Below are 27,612 nucleotides of genomic sequence, written 5' to 3' on the forward strand. Positions count from 1 at the left end.
AAGATCATGGTGCCACTTTGAGGAACAAGTGTGTTAAAGGATAGTAGCATTGTCCCTTCTCTCTTTTTCTCTATTTTTTTATATATGGTGGGATTTTCACTTTTTTTTGCCTCCCCCATATTTTTTTTACAGTGGGCTCATTTGGCATCCCCAATTTTATTTATTTTTCGTCCGGAGTCTCGTCCCGACTTGTGGGGGAATCCTAGTCTCCATCATCCTTTCCTCATTGGGACAATGCTCTAACAAGGATGATCATCACACTTTTTATTTACTTACAACTCAATATGGAGAACTGATAGGAAGATATGACTCTCTGAGAATGCCTCTGGCAATGTAAAGCTATACTTCAATGCCGTATCCAAGTAAAAAAACAGAACTTATTATCTCTTATTAAACTATATACATTCCTTGACGGTATTCTTGACTACTACTCACTCTGTAAATAAATATAAAAGCATTTAGTACGGAGGGTGTACACAATTTATTCTATTTTTATTGTTGGGCAATTTGGCAACCAAAGCATAACACAAAAATCAACAACGACACTGCACTTTGCTTTCCCCTGTAAGAACTCAAAGCACACCGAGGCACTTGTCGGAACTTCCCAGGTTTTGCCAAGCAGAGGAAACTGAAAAATCAAAGGCAAACGATTGCAATGCCTATTAGACCAATTATCCATATGTTCAATGTTGATTGCAATAAGATAACTTTGCAGAATCTCGGGAACTTACAACTACCTATGCTAAACATGTGTGGAGCGGTATACCTTTTTAATTAAAAAATCGTCTAGGCATGTTCCATGAAATCTGCACATAAAAATATACATTTCTTGTGATTAGATACTCCTACTTGTTTCACAGTATTCAAGTATGCTAGCATACCTCCTTGGATGATTTTATCATTAATAAAAATAAATTATTGACTCGACAAACTGCTTTCTTGAAGATACTATGTACTCTAGTTTCTTTGGTTGGGCTAAAAAATTCATGTTTCTCTTTCTACACAAAAACAGAAAAAAACGTTACCAACATTATGTGCTAGTACCCTAAACAGTCTCTTCACACCATGATAACTCCAGATAGAACAACCAACATGCAACATTCCATTGTAATATCGACTACACGAGTCCTAGGAGATTGAGAAGTTCCTTTTGTAAAATTTAGTGCCCATGATTTGCTCAAGATTTGGGAGTTGCACTTGTTGTTTCATAACTCTACAAGGGATACAAATGTATCTACCAGAACAAGGATGAAAAACTTACATGAGTGAGAAAACAAAGACACACAAAATAAAATCTACAAAGACTCCACTTATTGCGTGACACTAAAAATGAGAAATCAAACATATTGACAACTTCGTGTAGACGGAGTGTATAAAATCTGTTTGTGCTCCTAAATCCTAGTAACAAGGTGAGAACTATTCTAAATTGTTAAGGTCATAGAAAAATCTTGAAAACTTGAAATAAATCTTTTTTAACCAGTTATTATTTACAACAATCTTGGAAACTCAGCAGAGATCATTTTTTAACTTCTAGCTGTAACAAATGGCTGAACTCATGTCTTGTCGTTCTTCACATGATAACCTGCAAGCAAGAACAATTCAATAGATGGAGAAGAGAGTTCACGTTTTGATGGTCCATATTCTAAGAATCCCATAATAACTTTGGAATCAGAACTTAACACAATATATAGCATGACCATGAGAATACAATTTGTCGCCATCATATGTTCCTTACTCTTGACCTATGTGTCAAACTTTTTTGCCACACCTTTAGATGCCGACGTCTTTCTCCAGAAGATAGTAGGTTGACAATGTATTTGTTGGGAATCTTAGTCTCGACTGATAGAACTTATTTTCGAGTTTCAGCTTTACTGTCATACAATAAATTATTTGTGATTATAATTCTTTATATGTTGTTTGATTAGTGTGAGACAAATACCACATCACCAATTATTTAAGAGAATGCCATCCACTGTCAATGACGTTTGAACTACTTTAGCAATAAGAACATGTGTTCAACTTGTAAAAAACATATGGGGAAATTCTGAAATTTTCGTGTAAGACTAGGTAACCTCACATATAAAGTGGAAGACAATAAATGTGCATCCCCTTGTGAACATTACATATGTTAGGAAGCATTAGTATTGAATATAGCAGTCCTATTAGTCTATATTTACTTTCCTTGCACCTCAAGTCTTGTGTAATATATATATGCCCTTGGGCCTTCAACAAAGATAAGTTGCTTTCCTAACATGACATTAGAGCCTAGTTTTAGGTTTCCTCCAACGTCGCAACTCGCCACACGATCTATTTTTTCGATCTTCTTCTTTTGATAGATCTTGTAGATGGTCAACGCCGGCCTCCACTTCTCCGGAACGGGTCGGGCGGTTGCCTCTCCGTCCGCCTCATCCGGCTCTCACCACCAGCTCACGTGCATCAAATGGCTGCTGCTCCTTGACGTGCTGCCTCTATCCGGCTACTAATGGACACACAGGTCCATGTGCTGCATCGATTTGGTTGATCACTGTCGGCCGCTTCTCCTGACGCGCAACTCCGTCACCGCCTGCCGGATTCGTCGCTAGCCTCCACCTCATCGCTGCCCACCAAACCCGACAGCGAGCACCGACTCGGACTCGGCTCTCCAGATCAAAGCCTAAATGGAGGCACTGTTCTAGATCATGGACAATGGTTGCCTTCTTCCTGCATGCTTGTCCGCTGCTGCTTCTTCCATGTGGTGTTGTCCTCTTTGCTATATTGGTACGTGGTGCTAGTTGCGCCCTGCTGCTACTTCGCAACTTAGCTTAAAAAAATCCAATGTGGTTGTTTCCTCCTTTGTCCGGTGTTGCGTGCTCATGCACCTTTGTCTGATGTTGCATGCTCTTCTCGCTAGTTGTTTTCTAGTTTTTTATTTTTTCCGCTGCGTCCATCAAATTCGTTGATATTTGTGTTTTCCATGTCATGCGAGTCCGCCATATCATTGTCCGTCAGCCTTTTTCTGGTCATAATCCTTTCTATACAACTTTTGTGGCCTATTTGTCCTGATTGTTTTCTATTGGATTTTTTGGACTTATTTTGCATTGTTGATCTACGTTCATCGTGCCTTAACCGCCAAGCTTCTTTCGCCGTCGGTTGTCGTGGACTATGATTTTCCGCGCAATGCTTTATTCTCTTGATATGTCTTCTTCTTTTGACAACACATCTTATCTTTGTACTTATCTTGTATCTTCAAGTGATGGGGTGTCTATCTCTGATGTATTATCTCTTAGTTATCCCCTTTAGCTTGACTCGACAGGTTTTGAAGAATCTTCATGCTACGACGACACTCCCAAGACGCGGATTTGGATTATCATTTTTTTAGTATTACACTTCTTCAAATGCAATGCTATTGCATACACTTTGCATTTGAGGGAGGGGGATTGATCTAGGAGTCCTATTAGTCTATGTTTACTTTTCTCTTGCACCTCAAGTCTTGTGTAATACATATATGTCCCTTGGGCCTTTAATAAAGATAAGTTGCTTTTCTAACAACATAACGGAAACAAACTTGCCTTGTGACAAAAATAGTGATAGGAAGAAAATTTCATGGTTAGATAAAAAAAAGATAGTAGAGGTATACTTGTGACGGGGAGAGAGAGACTCTGCAGTCCTCCTTTCACTTCACCTTCATTCTTGTGACAGCCCTCTCTCTTTAAAATCATGAACTTCTACAAAATCCTTGGACCGTTGAAATTCAACGGGATACCACCTAATCTGAAATGTTTAACCTATATAAGTAATAGGTTGCAGAACTAACAATAGGTTGATATAAACACTCCTATGTATGTTTAACAAAAACAATATGTCATGAAAATTTGTATCATTATTGATCAACATTAGCACACGGATCAAGCATATATACCTTGAGTGGAAATTTCAGTAAGCAATCTAGTCCCCATGTCCATAACCTCACACACTTGCAAAGATAATAAATCCCATATGTATTGAACGAGATATTCAAGACTCCCTAAAAGAACAAGGTATTCAACACTACCTTTGAGATAAGCAATTCCTCTGCCCGTCAAAATTGTTGCCAGCCCATAAAAAAAGGGGAACACTAAAAAAAAGCAGGGAAGAGGCCAGCTGTGGCTGTTCTGCCTCCAGCCGAATCATCCGCCACCTACCTATCATTGACTCTGCTCCCTGCCAAATCGGTCACTGCCGCTTGTTGTTGACACTGCTACTTACTTATCTCCTCTTTACCTCGTCTCCTTTCGCCACCTCGCTCCTCCTCCTCCCATCACAATCATCAGATCAGGAGAGACGAGAGACATGTAGCGGCATCCGACAGGGTGAGAGAGAGATCAAATCGAGAGGAAAGAATGATGAAGGAGTGGCGGCGGCGACGACGTCTCGCAGATGGCTTGCATGACGAGTGCGTCGGTACTCGAGAGCAGGAAGGAGGTGAGAGCGAGACACCATCGGCATATCGACCGAAGATGGTAGCGGAGCCATGCCATGGTGGTCCTCACCTTACTCCAGCGGAGGCCTGGTAGGTGAGATCCGCTAACCCCATCACCGACCACGAACTAAAGGAGGGCCGGGGCCCGGGGCATGGTTGTAGGCAACTGCTACTGGTTGCGGAGACCCAGAGACCCGGCATGCTCTTGACGAGCTCCCACAACATTTTGCTGGGTGCGGTTGCGCGGGATTGTGACGGTGATGGCGGCGGTGGCTGCTCGAGGTCGCGTAGGAATAGCGCCTCTTCGAGGCTGTGGGCTCCTGGGATCGTGGCCAAGCAACGCGTGGACGAAACTGTGTGGGATGGATCGTGGGAAGAAAAGGATTAGTTTTTCACATACGTGGGCTGAGTTGGCATTCTTTTTGGACTGGTGTGATCGTGGCCCTAGTGTGCGACGCTGAGAGTTTTTGGTCGATGATTGTCGTACGCGCAAAGAATGAGGTTGAACCATCATGACGACCATAGATTCTTTTTTAATAGTAGAGATAACTAGTTAATGGACCTACATGTCATATGCTCGTTAGGCTAAACAACTAATCAACTAACCTAACTAACCTAATTAGTACTAACTAATTAGAACAGGGCTGACCCACCTGGCAATGGCACACGGGCCACACACACATGATGCACACACACACACACTCGACCATGGCCATGGCCATGGCCAGCAGCGACAAGAGCTCTAGCAGCGGTAGCAGAGCAAAGAAGCAGTGTAACAAGTAGCGCAAGTAGCAGTGCAGCTCGTACACGAGCGGACGAGCGGGGGAGAGCGCGGGCGCATGGCTACGAGGGGCGCGACCCTGGCCACAGTCAGGTGGTCGAGCACGGAGGCACGCGCATGATGAGGAGGGTGGGGGCACGCAGTGCATGGCCAAGGCATGACCACGGGCAATGGATCGAAGGGGAAAATGGGGAATAGGAAGAGGTGTTCACCGCAAGTTCGGAGGTGTGGCCGGGGAGGCGGGAGGTGAATCGAAGCCGCGGCAAACAACGTCAGACGCCGACGATGTACCCACGAAGATGTGCTTGATGCCGAGCGTACGGGGCTGGGCCGGCTGGGGCCATGCACTGTGCACTTGGCACAGTGCACGGTGGTGTTTTTTTTTCTGTTTTCCATTATTTGTTCTGTTTTGTATTTATTTTAAGTAGCAAATAGGTTAAGTCAAAACTAGACCTTGGCCTAAAATTAGAGATGCAATTAATTATAGCACCACAAAAAGTTTGAGATTTACTTAAATTTGTTTGGAATTTTTATAACTTTAAAAATCATTTATGTTATTGTTTGGCCTTTATTTTAATTATTTCACATCACTCAACCACTTTATAAAATGTCGGTTTGTATCCCACAATTACTCAGGGATCATTTGCAACATTATGGACATTTCTGTCTTTATGTTTGAAGAAATAATAATTTTATTTTATTTTAAATTTGAAATTGCAATGGGTTTGTATAAAAATGAAGTTAAGCAAAATTAATTGTGATGACATGGGACCATTAGCATGAGTTTACTCTAGCATGACACTGGGGCGTTACATATCTCCTCCACTAGAAGAAATCTCGTCCCAAGATTTAAGAGCTGGAGTAAGGGGGAAGTTTTGGTTACGATAATCTAACGGATCTTCTTGTTCTTGGTTTCTCTTCTCGAAGAAGTTGGTCCCTTTCATTGATGTCTTCAATTCTCTGTTTCAGGTCATCCTGATGAAGTCGTCATCCATTCTCCAGGATCTTCATCGCCCTACGAATGTGATAAAAGGGAAAACTTTGGAAGAACTCATCTCCAGAAAGTTGGGCATGTGATGGTGAACTCGGGGAAGAAGACATGAATTATTTCTGAGTTTTAACTCGCGGAATTCATTGAGAGCAATATGTGATGGTACAAAAGTTTCAAACGGGTAGGCAATCATTCGATGCCTAATCAGAAGGTGAGAGGGGTTCAGAGAAAATAAAATAAACATTGCGTGTGATACTAGAATAAATCATCCCTTGGACAATGGCTCGGGAATTACATACGAAGCCAAGTGCAAGGGATTCTTTGGAATAAAAAATGTACAAGAGAGTGAGGTTTCGATCCTCTCGAACTGTGGGTTATGTGCCCACTATGTGGGTTAAGAGTGGGAAGAGCGATGACATCTTGCAGGGTCACGATAGCAAGGCATGTCAGAGGGTAGCTTGCCATCTCTCTTGGCAACAACATCATACAAAGGGCGGGGGACGAAGAGAACCATTTTCCTGCTCGTTGAAACAAGGCGGACCAGTAGGCAAAGTTCCCGTCCATCGATGGTTATTGAAATGTCATTAACAATAGTAACAAGGTCTTACTGAAAGAGTTGTACACCGAGGTCCTTAATTTAAGCAGGGATTTATTACTGCTTATATCATATAGATCACAAGAAAGGTTAAAAAACTAATGGAAAGGAAAATTGTGATTATCAGATTTAACCACAACAATGGAAAGGAAAATGTGATCAGTATATTAATCAGACAAATGTAAGGGAAAATGTGTCTATACCCGCGTATCAAGAGAATATCTACCCCAAGGAAAGGCACAACATGATATACATGATAGGGCTCCAAGTATGTAATTTAGACAAAGGGGCAAGGAATTTATGAGGTTTACCCATACAATGGTGTTTGGATAATCGATCTAGAATTTTTTTACATCGCGCTCCCAATGTTCTTGTTGATGATCGAAATACCACACACATGCTTCAGGATAGCATTGGTATGGTCATCAGGTAAAGATCCGACTTTTGATGCATGGAGGATAGGATGGTCATAGATAGCATGGTCAAGCTTTAGTATGACGATAGCCTGGTCATCATGTAAACGTTGAAAGATCTATGTAAGCTTAGTGCACTGTTGGAATTGTGTTCCACGGACAAAGGACATAGATAACATGGTCAAGCTTAGGTATGACGATGACTAGTGGACTGGGCGCGCCACCTGAGGAGTGGCTGGGTGGTGCGAGATAGTAAACGTCTATTCAATAGCATTTTTTGGTCAGCTTTACATTCCAAATTACATTTCATTCAAAGAAATTGTTGCTTGATGACCCACAAGTATAGGGGATCAATCGTAGTCCTTTCGATAAGAAAGAGTGTCGAACCCAACGAGGAGGAGAAGGCTCTGATAAACGGTTTTCAACAAGGTAATAACTGCAAGCACTAAAAGTAGCGGTAACAAGTGATGGTGTAGTGAGGTGAATCGTAGCAAGCGAAAAGTAACAAGTAACAAGTAGTAGCAACGGTGCAGCAAGTGGCCCAATCCCTTTTGTAGCAAGGGACAAGCCTGAACAAAGTCTTATAAAAGGAAAAGCGCTCCCGAGGACACACGGGAATTTCTGTCATGCTAGTTTCATCATGTTCATATGATTCACGTTCATTACTTTGATAGTTTGATATGTGGGTGGACCGGCGCTTGGGTACTGCCCTTACTTGGACAAGCATCCCGCTTATGATTAACCCCTCTCGGAAGCATCCGCAACTACGAAAGAAGAATTAAGACAACGTCTAACCATAGCATTAAACTAGTGGATCCAAATCATCCCCTTACGAAGCAACACATAGATTGGGGTTTAAGCTTCTGTCACTCCAGCAACCCATCATCTACTTACTACTCCCCAATGCCTTCCTCTAGGCCCAAATATGGTGAAGTGTTATGTAGTCGACGTTCACATAACACCACTAGAGGAAAAACAACATACCGCATATCAAAATACCGAACGAATACCAAACTGACATGACTATTATTAGCATGACTTATCCCATGTCCTCAGGAACAAAAGTAACTACTCACAAAGCATAATCGTAATCATGATCAGAGGTGTAATGAATAGCATCAAGGATCTGAACACAAACTCTTCCACCAAGTAATCCAACTAGCATCAACTATAAATAGTAATCAACACTACTAGCAACCTTACAAGTACCAATCGGAGTCGCGAGACGGAGATTGGTTACAAGAGATGAACTAGGGATTTGAGAGGAGATGGTGTTGATGAAGATGTTGATGAAGATGCCTCCCCTCCGACGAGAGGAGTGTTGGTGATGACGAAGGTGACGGTTTCCCCCTCCGGGAGGGAAGTTTCCCCCGGCAGGATCGTCCTGCCGGAGCTCTAGATTGGATCTGCTCAAGTTCCGCCTCGTGGCGGCTGCGAAACCACGAAAAAGCTCCCGAATGATGTTGTCTGGAACGAAATCCTTCATATAGCAAAAGAGGGGGCCAGTGGGCCGCCAGGGTGCCCACAAGACCTGTTGCCGCGGCCAGGGGGGTAGGCCGCGACAACCAGGCTTGTGGCCCTTGGTTGCTCCCCTCTGACAATTTTTCGCCCAGGATTTTTATAAAATCCAAAAAAAAAATCCACGTTGATTTTCAGGACATTTGGAGTTGCGCAGAATAGAGCCCTCAGACTTGCTCCTTTTTCCAGTCCAGAATTCCAGCTGCCGGTATTCTCCCTCTTCAAATAAACCTTGCAAAATAAGAGAGAAAAGGCATAAGTAAGGTTCCACAAAGTATAATAACAGTCCATAAAGCGATAAATATCAACATGAAAGCATGATGCAAAATGGACGTATTAACTCCCCCAAGCTTAGACCTCTCTTGTCCTCAAGCGAAAACCAAGACCCAAAACATGTCCAGATGTTTAGGGATGAAGGTGTCGATAAAACAAAATATGGACATGAGGGCATCATGATCATACATAGAACAACAACACATCATCGAGATTCTTATGGGAAAGTAACAATTCCTTCACAAAGCAAAGTATGAAACAAAAACCTTACCGAGAAGTAGCCAACAACAGTCCATAGTCATTGAAGCAATTGCAATTTATCATATTATCAGAAAGAGTCAAATAAGAGCTTGCAAGGCAAATCCACATACTCAATCATCTCTTTTGTTTTCCACAATTGTTACAACTCACGTGGTACTCATGGTATCAAAGTTTCAGTTGGACACAGAGAAAGATAGGGGCTTATAGTTTTGCCTCCCAACCATTTACCTCAAGGGTAAAGTCAACAATAATAAAGCATAAGTACTCAACTCCAAGTTGATATATGAATATAGATCTTTCCCAAGCATATGACGTTCACCAAGAAAAAGGCTAAATAAGGAATTGGTGAAGATCACCATGACTCTTACAAAGGGAAAAAGTAAAGGTACAAGATAGGCCCTACGCAGAGGGAAGCAGAGGTTGTCATGCGCTTTTGAGGTTTGGATGCGTGCCCTCTTAGTGCGGAGGAACGTCACTTTATATTGCCTCCTGTGATAAAGAACTTTATTATGTAGTCTGTCGCTTTTATGTCTTCCTCATCACAGGTTCGTACAAAGCTTATTTTCCACACACTAATAGATCATACATATTAGAGAACAATTTTTATTGCTTGCACCGATGACAACTTACTTGAGGGATCTTATTCAATCCATAGGTAGGTATGGTGGACACTCATGGCAAAACTGGGTTGAAGGTTTATGGATGCACAAGTAGTATATCTACTTGGTGCAGGAGTTTTGGCTAATATGAGGTGGAAGCAATCGTCACATGCTAAGGGATCTCTAATCATATAACATTGTTTGGTACCAAGCAAACACAATTCATTATGTTGCCTTTCTTGTCCAACATCTACTTTTAAGCATGTAATAGTTTGGTGAGTGCTCGCAATTATAGAAAGTGTCTAAGATGATATATTTATATGTGAACCTCCCTTTCCTTATTACTTCTTATTAATCGCAACAATGACTGAGGTCTATGTTGGTCTACTCTCAACAAGTTTCAATCATCATACTTGTTATATGTGAAGCTATCACTTTCCATAAGATCATCTCATGATCTTTCATGCTATCATTCTTTTCATACTTTTGATCATGGCACAAAACAAAGCCCTTGACTAAGATACTCTTTATTATATAGCTCACAAGCTCGAATACATCGGGGGAGAGACAAACGTAAAAGACTCAAACTAAAACACTAAAGACTTATTCCACTAACAGAAGAAATAAAAACTGAAAAGGAAAGTACTAAAACAAAGGTAAAAGCAAATGATATAATGGTGATACGATACCAGGGCAACTCCCCCAAGCTTGGCAAAAGCCAAGGGGATTGCCCATACCAATGCTTAGTTGTCTTCCTTTGGTGGTGATGGTGGTGGTCTTGTTGAAGTAGTCTTGAGCTTGTCTAATTTCCACTTGAGCAAAAAGTTCTGCTCCCTCAGATCGTCATTTTCCTCCTCAAGCTTCAACACTCTATGACAAAGTTCCTGCTTACTCTCCTGCAAGAAACAACAAGGGATAAACAAGGTCTTAGGCTTCTTCCTTTGGTCAGGGAGGCTTGAATCTTGAACTCCACGTGAGTGCGTCCAGGTTGGGGTGGAGGAGCCTCCTCTTCATCGAAACTCGTTTGTTCCTTCCCCTTGGGCTCATAGTCCTCTTCCTCGATAGTAGTCCAACCATAAGGCTCCAAGTCCCCATTAATCCTGGAGTTAGCACGGTCATCGGCCACATAGATCTTTTCTTCTGAATCTTGAGAAGACATCTTGACCTAAATCTGCGGCAGACAACTGGCTCAAAACGAAAACAAAGGAAAACTGCGCGATACGGAGATCAAAACCCTCGGGCGTATATATAATGATTTTTTATGGAGCAGAAGGAGTGCTCCGCAAGAAAACGGAGTCCTAGAGGCACACGAGCTGCCCACAAGCCCTGTTGCCGCGACCAGGGGGGAGGCCACACCAACCAAGCTTGTGGCCGCCTCGTGCGCTCTCCGGACTGCTTTTTATTTTTCTAATTTTCCATAAATTCCAAAACGGAGAAAAATTCCTATTAGAAAAGTTTCGGAGTCCAATTACTTACCGAAACAGATACCTCTTGGTTTTCAGGGTCTGAAACAGGCTGACAAACATCCCTTATGTACTCCTCTCGAGTTATGATATTGATGATATTGGTCTCAACATTTATGGGAGTACCAGAGATATAATGCTTGATTCTTTGCCCGTTTACCACTCTAGGAGAGTTTCCTTCCGTGTTATTGATTTTTATGGCACCGGAACGATATACTTCCTCGACAACGTAGGGACCTTCCCATTTAGAGAGGAGCTTGCCTGCGAAGAATCTCAAACGAGAATTGTATAGTAGGACATAGTCACCTACATTGAACTCTCGTTTTTGTATTCTTTTATCGTGCCATCTCTTAACCTTTTCCTTGAACAACTTGGCATTCTCATATGCCTGGGCCCTCCATTCATCTAATGAGCTGATATCAAACAACCGCTTCTCACCGGCAAGTTTGAAATCAAAGTTGAGCTCTTTGATTGCCCAATAAGCTTTGTGTTCCATCTCAAGAGGTAAATGACAGGCCTTACGGTAAACCATTTTATACGGCGACATGCCCATGGGATTCTTATAAGCAGTCCTATAAGCCCATAGCGCATCGTCAAGTTTGCTAGACCAATTCTTTCGAGATCTGTTGACGGTATTTTGTAAGATCAATTTGATCTCCCTATTACTCAACTCCACTTGACCACTAGACTGAGGATGATAAGGAGATGCAACTCTATGGTTGACATCGTACTTAGCAAGCATCTTGCGGAAAACACCATGAATGAAGTGTGAACCGCCATCAGTCATCAGATATCTAGGGACTCCAAATCTTCGGAAAATGATTTCTTTAAGCATCTTAATAGAGGTGTGGTGATCATCATTTTTAGTGGGGATAGCTTCTGCCCACTTAGTTACGTGGTCCACAGCAACTAAGATGTGAGTGTATCCATTGGAGCTCGGGAAGGGTCCCATATAATCAAAGCCCCAGACATCATATGGTTCAATGACAAGTGAATAGTTCATAGGCATTTCCCGACGCTTACTGATGTTCCCTATTCTTTAATATTCGTCACAAGACAAAACAAACTTACGGGCATCCTTGAAGAGAGTGGGCCAATAGAAACCTGATTGCAATACCTTATGAGCAGTTCTGTCTCCAGCATGGTGTCCTCCGTAGGCCTCGGAATGACACTTCTGCAGGATCTGTCCCTGTTCATGTTCAGGCACACAATGCCTAATGACACCATCTACTACTTCCTTATAAAGGTGAGGGTCATCCCAAAAGTAGTGTCTCAAATCAAAGAAGAATTTCTTCTTTTGCTGGTAGGTGAAACTGGGTGGTATGTATTTGGCTACGATATAGTTTGCATAATCAGCATACCACGGTGCACTATGTGAAGTGCGGATGACATTCAATTGCTCATCAGGAAAGTTGTCATCAATGGGTTGTGGGTCATCAAGGACATTCTCCAGCCTAGACAAGTTATCTTCTACAGGGTTATTAGCACCCTTTCGGTCAACGACGTGCAAATCAAATTCCTGTAGTAGGAGAACCCATCTGATTAGCCTAGGCTTAGCGTCCTTCTTCTCCATAAGGTACTTAATAGCAGCATGATCAGAGTGAATAGTGACTATGGAGTCAACTATATAAGATCTGAACTTTTCACATGCAAAGACGACTGCTAAAAACTCCTTCTCCGTAGTGGCATAGTTTCTTTGGGCACTGTCTAGAGTTTTACTAGCGTAGTGAATGACAGTCAACTTCTTGTCAACTCTTTGTCCTAGAACAACACCAACAACATAATCACTAGCATCGCACATGATTTCAAAGGGCAAGTTCCAATCAGGTGGTTGAACAATAGGTGCGGTTATTAAGGCCTTCTTAAGTATTTTGAAAGCTTCCTCACAATCCTCATCAAAAACAAAAGGAACATCCTTCTGCAAGAGGTTGGTAAGAGGCCTAGAAATCTTAGAAAAGTCTTTAATGAACCTTCTATAGAAACCAGCATGACCTAGGAAACTTCGTATACCTCTGATATCTGTGGGGCAAGGCATTTTCTCAATTGCATCAACCTTAGTCTTATCAACTTCAATGCCTCTCTCAGAGATTTTGTGTCCTAAGACGATGCCTTCATTAACCATGAAGTGGCACTTCTCCCAGTTCAAGACGAGGTTGGTATCTTTGCATCTCTGTAAGACTCGATCAAGGTTGTTGAGGCAATCGTCAAAGGAAGAACCGTAGACGGAGAAATCATCCATGAAAACCTCAACAACCTTTTCACAAAAGTCAGAGAATATAGCCATCATACATCTTTGAAAGGTGGCTGGTGCATTGCACAAGCCAAAAGGCATGCGTCTATGAGCAAAGGTACCGAAAGGGCATGTGAAGGTGGTTTTCTCTTGATCAGATTGTGCAACAGGTATTTGCGAGAAACCTGAATAACCGTCTAGAAAGCAGAAGTGTGTGTGTTTAGATAGCCTTTCTAGCATCTGGTCAATAAAAGGCAAAGGGTAATGGTCTTTCCTAGTTGCCTTGTTCAGTTTCCGGAAGTCTATCACCATCCTATAGCCTGTAATAATCCTTTGTGGGATTAATTCATTCTTATCATTAGGAACGACGGTGATACCTCCCTTCTTAGGTACGCAATGTACTGGACTTACCCAATCACTATGAGCAACAAGATAAATGATTCATGCTTCCAGAAGCTTTAATATTTCTTTTCTCACGACCACTTTCATCCTAGGATTTAATCTCCTTTGATGATCAGCAACTGGCTTAGAATCAAGATCGGTTTTAATCTTGTGCTCACATAGAGTGGGACTAATACCCTTAAGATCATCAAGAGTATATCCAATAGCTTCACGGTGCTTCCTCAAAGTTTTTAATAACTTCTTCTCTTCATGATTCGAGAGGTGAGCACTAATAATAACAGGATATATCTCCTTCTCATCAAGATAAGCATACTTAAGAGTATCAGGCAACTGTTTAAGCTCGAACACAGGATCACCCTTTGGTGGGGGAGGATCCCCAAGCAGTTCAACAGGCAGATTATTCTTGAGAATAGGATATTGTTCTAAGACAATTTTATCTATCTCATCTCTTTCCTCCATATGCATATCATTTTCATGCTCAAGCAGATATTGCTCTAAAGGATCCGTAGGAGGTACGGCAATAGAGGCAAGAGCAATGATTTCATCCCTACCAGACGACTATTTTTCATGGGGTTGTCTTCCAAACTTGGAGAAGTTAAATTCATGAGACACACCCTCGAAACTAACCGTGACAGTCTGCTTAATGCAATCAATGTGAGCATTGACAGTGTTGAGAAAGGGTCTACCAAATATGATGGGACAAAAGCTATCTTGTGCAGTACCAAGGACGAGGAAATCAGTAGGATACTTTGTCTTACCACACAGGACTTCTATGTCTCTCACAATTCCCAGAGGGCATATAGTGTGTCTATTAGCTAGCATAATAGTGACATCAATGGCTTCTAACTCAGTAGGTGCAATCTCATCTTTGATTTCATCATATAGGGAACGGGGTATTGCACTAACACTAGCTCCCATATCACATAAACCATGGTAACAGTGGTCTCCTATCTTGACAGACACAACGGGCAGGCCAACTACAGGTCCGTATTTGTCTTTCGCATGAGGTTTAGCAATTCTAGCAGAGTCCTCACAGAACTTGATAACATGCCCATCTATGTCTTCGGCTAAGAGATCTTTGATAATAGGAACACTAGGTTCAACTCTAATTTCCTCAGGGGGTGCAAGTGGTCTAATGTAAACCCTACGTATCACAGTTGGAGCTTCAGAATAATCCTTTATCCTAGCAGGGTAAGGTGGTTTCTCAGCGTAGGCACAAGGAACAACAGGATCACTAAAAGCAATGACTTTCTCATCAACTAGATTGGTTTTGGCTATGTTGCTTTCTACAAGAGGATGATATTTAAACCACTTCTCTTTGGGAAGATTAACATGAGCAACAAAAGATTCACATAGAGAAGCTACTATCTCAGAGTCAAGTCCATACTTAGCGCTAAAATCTCTAGAAGTGTTTGTTTCAACAAAAGATTTAACGCAATCAAACTGGAAATTCATACCTGACTCCTTACCTTCTTCCAGCTCCCAATCTTCAGAGTTACGTTTGATTCTTTCCAATAAATTCCACTTGTGGTCTATATCCTTCTTCATAAAAGAACCGGTACAAGAAGTGTCAAGCATGGTACGATCTTCATGGGAAAGCCGAGCATAAAAGTTTTGAGTGATAATTTCTCTCGAGAGCTCATGATTGGGGCATGAATATAGCATTGATTTAAGCCTCCCCCAAGCTTGAGCTATGCTTTCCCTGTCACGAGGCCAAAAGTTATAAATATAATTCCTATCACGATGTACTAAATGCATAGGATAGAACTTTTGATGAAATTCCAATTTCAACCGATTGTAGTCCCATGATCCAGTATCATCACATAGCCTATACCATGTCAACGCCTTATCCTTCAAAGATAAAGGAAAGACTTTCTTCTTTACCTCATCCTCGGGAAAACCTGCAAGCTTAAATAAACCACAAACTTCATCTACATAGATTAGATGCAAGTCTGGATGTGAAGATCCATCTCCTCTAAAAGGATTAGCCAGCAGTTTCTCAAGCATACCCGAAGGGATTTTAGAAAAGATATTTTCAGTAGGTATCTCAGGTTGAGGAACAACTCCTCTTGCTTCCGTTCGTGGTGAAGATACCCCGAACAAACTCCTCAAAGGAACAGTTTCCATAGTGACAAGTGACAACGAATTTCAACACAATATATAAATGTTTCTTTACCAAATTCCACTTACCAAAGGCGCTCCCTCCCCGGCAACGGCGCCAGAAAAGAGTCTTGATGACCCACAAGTATAGGGGATCAATCGTAGTCCTTTTGATAACTAAGAGTGTCGAACCCAACGAGGAGGAGAAGGCTCTGATAAACAATTTTCAGCAAGGTAATAACTGCAAGCACTAAAAGTAGCGGTAACAAGTGATGGTGTAGTGAGGTGAATCATAGCAAGCGAAAAGTAACAAGTAACAAGTACTAGCAACGGTGCAGCAAGTGGCCCAATCCCTTTTGTAGCAATGGACAAGCCTGAACAAAGTCTTATAAATGGAAAAGCGCTCCCAAGGACACACGGGAATTTCTGTCATGCGAGTTTCATCATGTTCATATGATTCGTGTTCGTTACTTTGATAGTTTGATATGTGGGTGGACTGGCGCTTGGGTACTTCCCTTACTTGGACAAGCATCCCACTTATGATTAACCCCTCTCTCAAGCATCCGCAACTACGAAAGAAGAATTAAGACAACGTCTAACCATAACATTAAACTAGTGGATCCAAATGAGCCCCTTACGAAGCAACGCATAGACTAGGGTTTAAGCTTCTGTCACTCCAGCAACCCATCATCTACTTACTACTCCCCAATGCCTTCCTATAGGCCCAAATATGGTGAAGTGTTATGTAGTCGACGTTCACATAACACCACTAGAGGAAAAACAACATACCGCATATCAAAATACCGAACGAATACCAAACTGACATGACTATTATTAGCATGACTTATCCCATGTCCTCAGGAACAAAAGTAACTATTCACAAAGCATAATCATAATCATGATCAGAGGTGTAATGAATAGCATCAAGGATCTGAACATAAACTCTTCCACCAAGTAATCTAACTAGCATCAACTACAAATAGTAATCAACACTACTAGCAACCTTACAAGTACCAATCGGAGTCGCGAGATGGAGATTGGTTACAAGAGATGAACTAGGGATTGGAGAGGAGATGGTGCTGATGAAGATGTTGATGAAGATGCCTCCCCTCCGACGAGAGGAGTGTTGGTGATGACGAAGGCGACGATTTCCCCCTCCGGGAGGGAAGTTTCCCCCGGCAGGATTGTCCTGCCAGAGCTCTAGATTCGATCTGCTCAAGTTCCGCCTCGTGGCGGCGGCGAAACCACGAAAAAGCTCCCGAATGATTTTTTTCTAAAACAAAACCCTTCATATAGCAAAATAGGGGGCCCAGTGGGCCGCCAGGGTGCCCACAAGCCATGTTGCCGCGGCCAGGGGGGTAGGCCGCGGCAACCAGGTTATGGGCCCCTGGTTGCTCCCCTCTGACACTTCTTTCGCCCAGTATTTTTTATAAAATCAAAAAAAATCCACGTTGATTTTCAGGACATTTGGAGTTGCGCAGAATAGAGCACTCAGACTTGCTCCTTTTCTAGTCCAAAATTCCAGCTGCCGGTATTCTCCCTCTTCAAATAAACCTTGCAAAATAAGAGAGAAAAGGCATAAGTAAGGTTCCACAAAGTATAATAACAGTACATAAAGCAATAAATATCAACATGAAAGCATGATGCAAAATGGACGTATCATTACTTCAGTTCAGTACACTACCACATCGGCGTGCTTCACGGGATCAGTACTACACGTTCTACCTCCTACAAAACATTATATCGAGGTTGCGATCTTGTCGCATTGCGCCGGCTCAAAGGGCGACATGTCCCTGTTGAGGTCTTAGACGACTTGCATGTTCTGCAGTTGGTAGTTGCTGATGACGGCCTGGTCCCCTGACCCACACATTGTGGTCCTCGAACACTCATTTCATGGGGAGCAGCTCCCAGCCAGCGCCGTCTAGGTGAAGCTTCAACGATGACACCGACACTTGCACGACCCTCTACCCCCGCCAGCTCGAGAGTGGTGCCGTAGTGACCAGTGCAAAGCAGAGGTCCAACACCGCGCCAACCTCCGCTTGATGTAGATTAGTTCAATTGATCTCCGGTTTGGCAGGCCACAAACCCTTATTGATGTGCCCATGCCAGAGGAGGCTGGGAGCTCTACTATTAGCTTCATTGCATGCATGCTCATAAATTTAAGAACAACTTGACTAAAACCTCATATCACCTTTAGAATAAAACTTCGTGAAGCACGGTTATGATAACAAAATCATGCAATGCACCAGAATTTTTGATAAATAAAATCAAGCACCATGTTATACTCCAACAAGCTATACTGCAATATTGTCACTAATTACATAATAGATCCATTTTTCTAAGAAAAAGGTATTCAGAGCTAAAAAACTAATGCTTGTTAATTAAGCCTGAGATATCACAGTAGAGCAGGCAAAGACCTGGATGTCAACGTGCCAACCTCATTGCAACCTTAGCATAAATTTGGAGCCTCTCTTAATTTTGGATTATAGCTTGAATTTAGTTTACATGGCACACCACATCTGGTGAATCTCCTAACATGGTTTGAAAAAATTGGGTTCTTCATCATCTAGATCCTGCAAGAGTGATATTGCTTATGTAGATCATGTTGGCCTTAGATAGATGAGATATCGAAATTTAGATAGCTAACTACAAAAGGATTCACTAGCAAACTAACAAAACTGCAAGCTTTAAATTGGACTAATGATAACCTTGTATATCATGTATGGAAAAGGAGTGGAGCATATAAGGTTTTGTTGTTAAGAAAACATAGTTTACAGATATTTCATGAGTTGTTGTGGCCAACAGAAAATTTTGTGCAACTAAAGAAAGTCATAGTCATATAAATGCGAAGGTCCTATTTAGGCCTGGCTAATGGGAGTACCTAGATCAGTTCTTCCAAACCATCTAAGATGGAGCCTATTTAGTTGTAGAAAAAGAGGAGTACATTTTGTAATTACACATTTATAGTTGCATAAGTACCTTGCATGTGGTACATGATGCCATCGTGACCAAAACTCTACAAATCAAAAGATTCTAGAATTTAGAACATACCAATAGAGACATAAAGATGGGTCCAAATTAGGTTCATAACGAGTTAACACTTTCGTGGCGCAACCACCACAGAGTAAACCTCTTGACATATGTTCTACAACACCATAGACTATTACACTAAACAAGTTCACTAAAGCAACAAACACTTGAGCGCTTATCACGGTTGGCAAAACCGGTAAAGCAATCAACTACACGTAGTACCATTTCTTGCCAATTTCTAGTGGCAATTACAAAATTTACAACGTAAACATGAAGTAGTATCACTAAACAATTAAAGTAGTATCACAGAACAATCAACTACATGTAGTGCATAGAAGTAGTCTGCCTTGTGTATCGGAGCAAAAAAATACAAGTAAATCCGCACAACAAGCAGAAAAGGGACAAATACATGATGATTTGTGTTTCTCTATGTAGCACTGTAAACTCTGAATGCGGCAAACAATCTGATGATCATATATGTCAGCAATTTAAAGCTTTTTGTGTGTTTGAACAAATTAGATATCAGATAACAATACAAAATTTATTTCTCTATCCAGCAACTCGACCCTGTCTGCACATATATGGGATAAACCAAAGTAATCGTAGATATATGTTTCTCAATCCAGCAACGAAGCAAGTAATCACATATTCAAAATTACCAACATATATTCAAGAGAAGCAAAGCAGAATGCCACACAGTAAATGATTAAATCACACATATTGAAGGAGGCATGCACCAGTCTCATCCCCAAGGCCATTTAACCAGAGACAAACACGTCGGACGTAAAGAGCAACTGCATCGTCTCCCTCCCATAGACGGCGAGCATCAGTGTATAGTATTTGTGGCGCACCGACCATATGGTTGTGACTGTATTTTTCGTCAAGTAGTTAATAATATTTGTTATATGCTTAGGTGCAAAGCCACATGCCAAGCATGAAGTTACAAAAGTACTTGATGCTACTTCTAACAAACACTCTTGTACCCGATGAAAAGTGAACAGAAAACCAATAATGATCTCTAAGTAATAAAAGTATTGGTTGTAGAAAGAAACCTTACACTAATGACTCATGCCCTTATAATGATTTCTAGTCACAAAAGCATTGGTTGTGGAAAGAAGCCTGACACTAATCACGGATGCCCTTATTGTATAATAGAATCATATGAGGATTTCTACAAGCACTAAAGGACATATACCATAAATCACATCAGTTATGTATTGTTGCAACCTTTCGTGCATAAATAAAAGTACCATTTCAAATTTGAAGCCAAACTACTATGTAGTGGAAGAGCTCATAGCTATTTGTACATTTCTAGGAATAACATAGAACCCAATTCATGGAAAGGGCACACAAGGTCAACATGGCTTACTATTCTCTCTACTATTTTGACTAAAAACTAAAGCAATTCAAACCTACTGGAACAAGTCAAAACTGCAAGTTACAGACATCATATTGCGCTGAAACTTGAAAGGAAAACAAGAGAGATTTCACAATTTGTCAAGATCAAACAAGTTCAAATAATCCTAAGTCTAATATGTATCCACGCCTACTTCTTTCAAGGCCCTGTATATTGTGACATACACCATTTGCATTGTTTTTTGTTCTATCATATCAGACAAAGACAAACCATGTAATTATACAATATAAAAAGACCTGGTTGTAGAAAGAAAACAACATACCAGTCCATATGCATGCATCTTGCATGCAGATTCATACCATGCTCTCAACGGTTCCTGTTTCACGATCCATAATAAAAATATAAGTACTGATAGTTCAAAGATGTCATCTCTTCTTGGCATGGCACGGTGATGAAGGAATGGTTCAACCAATAAGCTTTTTATGTATGAAAGTAGAAGACTCGGAATTGAAAACCAAATTTGGTACACCGCCAATGGCTTAAGAAAATATCTCAACTGTGGATGTCCCAAGAGTTGAAACACTAACATCAATAGTATATTCAGGGACAAGCTAAGCAAGATTTGTTGTTAAAAACTATTACTATATTAGTTTGTAAACACACTAATATATTCTTGGTTAGCGATGTTATCCCTGGTTTTCATGACTCCATCTTACAAAATTTTGTACGAAAGTAATATATATGATCAATTCAGAAAATCACAGTCTAGAGACAATTTAGAACCATGCGACATGATATTTACTACGGTTTCAACCAAACTATATTGAGTAGCTACATCGTCTAACTCATCTTGTACAAAGGATTAAATTCACTGTCCGTGTGGAAAAAAAAGGTGGTCACCGCATCATCAAAAAATACATGAATATTAGTTAAATTACCGTAACCACATCATGAGTAGTTTCAGGCAATCACTGATTAATAGGGACAACAACTGCCCCCCCCACACCCCACCCCACCCACAAACATGAAGCTCATCTAAACATAGCCCAGAAGTGCGCAAATACTGCAGCATCAGGTAATACATAGTGCTGAGGCAAGCATCAACTTTCCAGCCGTTGTGATGTTAATAGAAATTGTTAGGAAACAAGTCAGACCTGTGTGAATAACAACAATGCGACATCCAAATCAAATCAAACAAAGTGGTGAAGAAGAGGGGCGTGAGAGGACCTTGTTGGCAGCCGAACTCTGTCGTGTTGTTGTCGGAGAAGAACCTCATTGGGCAGCCCACGTCTATGGAGCACTGCATGATATCGTCGGAGATGTGGCTGCACGAGAACAGGGAGCCACCATGGACACATAACCCCACACCTCCCACGCTCGGCGTCCCCTGATACTTCATCGATGCCAAACGCAGCCAAGCCCCTCCCTCGGCTCCATTGCCTTGCCCCGTCCCTGCAACGGTCCATCCCCTCTCTCCCGTATGCTCCCGAGATGAGAATATCGATGGAGATGAGGCTGGAGGAGGTGGAGCTCGGGGAAAGATGGAGAGGGCACGAGCGTGTAGTTCAATGGCGGAGGCGGTAACCCTAGCTGGGAGGAAAAACAAATTAACAAAAGAGGGGACGCTGAGCCGTGGAGGAGAGAAAGAGTGGTTGTCCAATCCAGCTAGATGAAATCACGTTTGTTTCCCTCTGCGTCGATATACAGTAAAACTTGGCACAATATTTTTTTGAAACGCTTTGCATAGTAAATGGACAGGTGGCCTATGGGAGCGAGCGTCATTGTCCCGTACCATATTGTGTTGGATGATCTAGCCAGTCAGCTGGGAAAGTCATGATTGGGTACAAACTCGTAAGCAAAGAAGATTGCTAAGAGCTGTTGAATTGCAGTGCAGACTCTATTCAGTTATCGGTGTCCCTAAGTGTGCAACAACTCAAAACCCATGGAAAATTGGAATTCATGAAATATCATAGTTGATGAAGAGCTCACAAGAAGTCATAAAGTTTTAGGATATTCTCGAGATACCACAGGTAAAACTCGAAGATAGATGAGAATATAAGTTGGACAGGCATATTGATCTACATAAGACAAGTGCTTTAACTTGCCCAAGGAATGGGATCAAAGAGAGACAATCATGGTCGAAACCATGGTTGCAAAGGACCAAATCAAAATATAAGATGAATTTACAACAAGGGGATAACTATTATTACCACAAGCTTCCAAGATAAGAACTACATCATGTCCATGGGCATGAACACAAAAGTTCAAGGTCAACTCCCACTTCTTCAATGCATAACCTATCATTCATTTCTCGCTTTTTAAGAAGTTGTAGTGTTGAAATTTTATTTGGCATAACACTAGTAGAGCATGACACGTGAAAATCTTCGGGTTCACACAGATTAGGGAAAGCATAGGTTCAACCCTCTGGGGCATCTTAGGAACATATACCCCAAACTTCAAGAGTATATAACACAAGATTGATTGTAGAGCATGGTTGACAAAGTCAGAGGATAAAATTTACCAAAGGAATTATGTATCAGGGGAAGAACTCACAATATTTTCAATATGCAGGACACAATCGGATAATAATCCAACAAAGGATTTGGTGGTCCACGAAGGATCTGATGTGCGTATCGGTACTCAATCGAAACAAGAAAGAATGCAAAGGCATCGGGTTATTGAAAACTTCTGAATTATTCAAAGCTTAGATACAAAGGGATTGCAATTTTTAAATAGAGGGGGTTAGAAGCATACACTCTGATAAAAAATTGGATAGGTTGAATGGACTTAAAAGCACAATTGGTCAATGGTTTGATTGGGTGTAAACCAGTTCATACCCGGAATGACGTTTGAGCCGGAAAGATAATTTCTAAGGGTGAGTTACTTATCACGTGCCTTTACGCACACTGAATCATTCGGCTCAAGATGGCAATGACAAGGGAGGTCAACACAGACGACTAGACATATGGAATTTACCATAATGCAAACATCTAAGGATGATCAAGAGCAATAGGCTACTAAATATTTCAAAAGATCGAATAGCATTTTGAAGAATTTAGTGAAACACATGACAACTTAGGATGAACGAATCCCTGAGAAGTGTAAGGAATTATTTGTAGGTGTATTCATGCGATTATATCTGCCAGGTAGAGTCACAAGGGATTCTTAAAAAGTTGGAGAATAATTCGATGTATCTTTTAATAACAAGCGCAACTGGGAATGAAATTATGAATGATAGGTGTATGTAGTTATCCATAGGGGTTGACAGTGGAAGGGAATCGCAAAAGCAATGAGCAGAAGTTCTTGGGAGAACATCGGAGTGTATTTTCGGAGTCTTGTGATGAATCAAGCCATCATATGGATTGAGGGGCTCTCCGGGAGGAAGTAGTTACAAGAACCTAAGTTAGAATTAGCAAAATCTTTAACCCGAAAAGAAGAGAGATCAGAATCCAGGAGTAAAGACAATGAATAAAATATACTAATACCACCCGTTTGTGATGCGGGTCTGTAAGCCACACAATAATGTTAGTAAAATATTTTTTTCAAAGACTAGACTCAACTTCGTGCAAGGAGTTGGAAAGGGACTTCCTACAGGAAGTCGGCTCACATACCAACTTGTGACACCCCCGCCTTAATCATACGCTAATCATGCACATGAATGCATAGGATCAAGATGAGGGACTCACGGGAAGATATTGTTGGAATTATGCCCTAGAGGCAATAATAAATGTATAGTTATTATTATAATTCCTGTATCAAGATAATAGTTTATTATCCATGCTATAATTGTATTGAATGAAGACTCATTTACATGTGTGGATACATAGACAAAACACCGTCCCTAGCATGCCTCAAGTTGGCTAGCCAGTTGATCAATGATAGTCAGTGTCTTCTGATTATGAACAAGGTGTTGTTGCTTGATAACTGGATCACGTCATTGGGAGAATCACGTGATGGACTAGACCCAAACTAATAGACGTAGCATGTTGATCGTGTCATTTTGTTGCTACTGTTTTCTGCGTGTCAAGTATTTATTCCTATGACCATGAGATCATATAACTCACTGACACCGGAGGAATGCTTTGTGTGTATCAAACGTCGCAACGTAACTGGGTGACTATAAAGATGCTCTACAGGTATTTCTGAAGGTGTTAGTTGAGTTAGTATGGATCAAGACTGGGATTTGTCACTCCGTATGACGGAGAGGTATCTCGGGGCCCACTCGGTAATACAACATCACACACAAGCCTTGCAAGCAATGTAACTTAGTGTAAGTTGCGGGATCTTGTATTATGGAACGAGTAAAGAGACTTGCCAGTAAACGAGATTGAAATAGGTATGCGGATACTGACGATCGAATCTCGGGCAAGTAACATACCGAAGGACAAAGGGAATGACATACGGGATTATACGAATCCTTGGCACTGAGGTTCAAACGATAAGATCTTCGTAGAATATGTAGGATCCAATATGGGCATCCAGGTCCCGCTATTGGATAGTGACCGAGGAGTCTCTTGGGTCATGTCTACATAGTTCTCGAACCCGCAGGGTCTGCACACTTAAGGTTCGACGTTGTTTTATGCGTATTTTGAGTTATATGGTTGGTTACCGAATGTTGTTTGGAGTCCCGGATGAGCTCACGGACGTCACGAGGGTTTCCGGAATGGTCCGGAAACGAAGATTGATATATAGGATGACCTCATTTGATTACCGGAAGGTTTTCGGAGTTACCGGGAATGTACCGGGAATGACGAATGGGTTCCGGGAGTTCACCGGGGGGGGGGGGGCAACCCACCCCGGGGAAGCCCATAGGCATTGGGGGAGCCACACCAGCCCTTAGTGGGCTGGTGGGACAGCCCACAAGTGCCCAATGCGCCAAGAGAAGAAAAATCAAGAGGAAAGAAAAAAAAGGGAAGGAGGTGGGAAGGGAGGGGGACTCCTCCCACCAAACCAAGTCCAACTCGGTTTGGGGGGGGAGTCCTCCCCCCCTTGGCTCGGCCGACTCCTTGGGGGTCCTTGGACCCCAAGGCAAGGCCCCCCTCCCTCCTCCTATATATATGGAGCAATTAGGGCTGATTTGAGACGACTTTCTCACGGCTGCCCGACCACATACCTCCACGGTTTTTCCTCTAGATCGCGTTTCTGCGGAGCTCGGGCGGAGCCCTGCTGAGACAAGGTCATCACCAACCTCCGGAGCGCCGTCACGCTGCTGGAGAACTCTTCTACCTCTCCGTCTCTCTTGCTGGATCAAGAAGGCTGAGATCATCGTCGAGCTGTACGTGTGCTGAACGCGGAGGTGCCGTCCGTTCGGTACTAGATCGTGGGACTGATCGCGGGATTGTTCGCGGGGCGGATCGAGGGACGTGAGGACGTTCCACTACATCAACCGCGTTCTATAACGCTTCTGCTGTATGGTCTACAAGGGTACGTAGATCACTCATCCCCTCTCGTAGATGGACATCACCATGATAGGTCTTCGTGCGCGTAGGAAAATTTTGTTTCCCATGCGACGTTCCCCAACAGATATGTGAAAGTGCAATATATCGACTATAGGGGGGTGAATAGGTTATTTTTAGGAATTCGTCGCTCAAGAATTTCCCTATGAGGAAATTGCTAAGTAATGAACTACTAGAAGCGGAATAAGTACTCAGGCGTAAGCGTAACATGGACAAATCATGGTCATCATGATGGAATGAAACGAACATTTAGCGTGAGTAGTGTGACGAGGATAAGCAGGTGAAGAACAAGTGGGGTGAACAATTTGAGATGAGGAAATTGAGAAAGTCTTCAGTCAAATTCTTCAAATAGTAATGATCAATTTCATCGACACATAAATAAGGAAATAGAAGGATTGAGGAAATAGAACTAGGCACTCGGTGAAGACAGTGATTTGATGACCCAGTTCCAACTACCATGATAGTCGTACGTATGGTTTGGAGCGGCTTGGTATTTAAACCAAAGGACACACAGTCCCACGACACTCAGTCCTTACCATATTCAACTTGAGCTAAGGACACACAGTCCTCTCCCAGCACTCGTGGAAAGTCTTCAAGGTAGACTTCCAAACCCTCACAAACTCGATTACCCGGCAATCCAAAATGTACTGTTGGATGCTCTAGACCAGTGACTCCTAACCGTTTGGAAGATGCACAGTCTTCAAAGGTAACAAGCATTAGTTCCACACAAGAACAATCTATTTAGTGATGCTCAATTACTTTTGGTTTTTGAGTTTTGGTTTGGGTGTTAGGTTTTTCGGTACCGTTGATTTTCTCTCAATGTCTTCACAGGATGGGATGCTCTCAAATGACAAGTGTCAAGTTCTCTCTCAGAGCTACCAACCAGCTAGTGGTTGTGGGGGTGGATATTTATAGCCTCGGAGCAATCCCGACATGATTTGAGATAAATGCCCAATGATATGACCGTTATGTGGATTAGGTTTGGGGACAGGTGGCTCGGGGTGCAACAATGGTCGGAACTTTCAAGATGTGAAAGTCCTCATGTCTTTCATGTTCCTCACTTGTATGCAATTTCGCAGTGGCGAAATCCTAACTTCTCAGTTAGAGAAATTTCTTCACAGACCAGAATATCTTCGTCTCTCTCACTGAAGAAATTGACAAAACTATAAAGGATTTCCAAAGGCATCACTCGAAGGATTGGGTATGTGTAGGCTTTGAGATGAGCATCACTTGGAAACTTTTCCTTAGTATTACCTCAACCCCTTCAACAGTACGGTGTTCCTGTGACTCAAAATAAAGGAAATGAAACTACGAAAAAATAAATCTTCATGCTTCAAAGTCCTCTCTTCAATATCCTCACGAACACACCAATTTGGTCACTTTAAAAATCTTCATGAAAGTATCAAAGTCTTTAGTTAAAGACATTCATTTTTAGGGGTAGATATTCTTCGCATAACTCAAAATCCTCAGCGATTTATAGAGCCAGTGTACACTCACAAAAACATTAGTCTCTTAACTTATAAGTATTTAATTAACCAAAATCACTATGGGGCAATAGATGCACTTACAATCTCCCCCATTTTTTGTGATTGATGACAAATAGGTTAAGTTTTGAATGGGGATAAATATTTGAAGTGTAAGTACAATATTTGAGGAATTTGATTGCAAGATATGGAGAAACTTCCCCTGAAGATGTGCATATTTG

At 41.8% G+C, this 27,612-nt stretch overlaps 1 long non-coding RNA gene across 3 annotated transcripts; it reads right to left on the reverse strand.

The window, feature by feature from the left end:
* Positions 1-320: 320 nt before the first annotated feature.
* On the reverse strand, positions 321-4,778 carry LOC123399258. Of its 3 annotated transcripts, none has more exons than XR_006610346.1 (3): positions 4,161-4,738; positions 3,617-3,750; positions 321-1,582 (listed from the first exon to the last, which is right to left on the reverse strand). It is a non-coding gene; the product is annotated as an uncharacterized LOC123399258 (long non-coding RNA). The 3 variants fall into 3 exon arrangements; XR_006610347.1 differs by having other exon boundaries at positions 321-628; positions 767-1,582; positions 3,617-4,711; XR_006610345.1 differs by having other exon boundaries at positions 3,617-4,778.
* Positions 4,779-27,612: the final 22,834 nt, after the last annotated feature.

The sequence above is a fragment of the Hordeum vulgare genome, chromosome 5H (assembly GCF_904849725.1).
Source record: "Hordeum vulgare subsp. vulgare chromosome 5H, MorexV3_pseudomolecules_assembly, whole genome shotgun sequence".
Lineage (NCBI taxonomy): Eukaryota > Viridiplantae > Streptophyta > Magnoliopsida > Poales > Poaceae > Hordeum > Hordeum vulgare.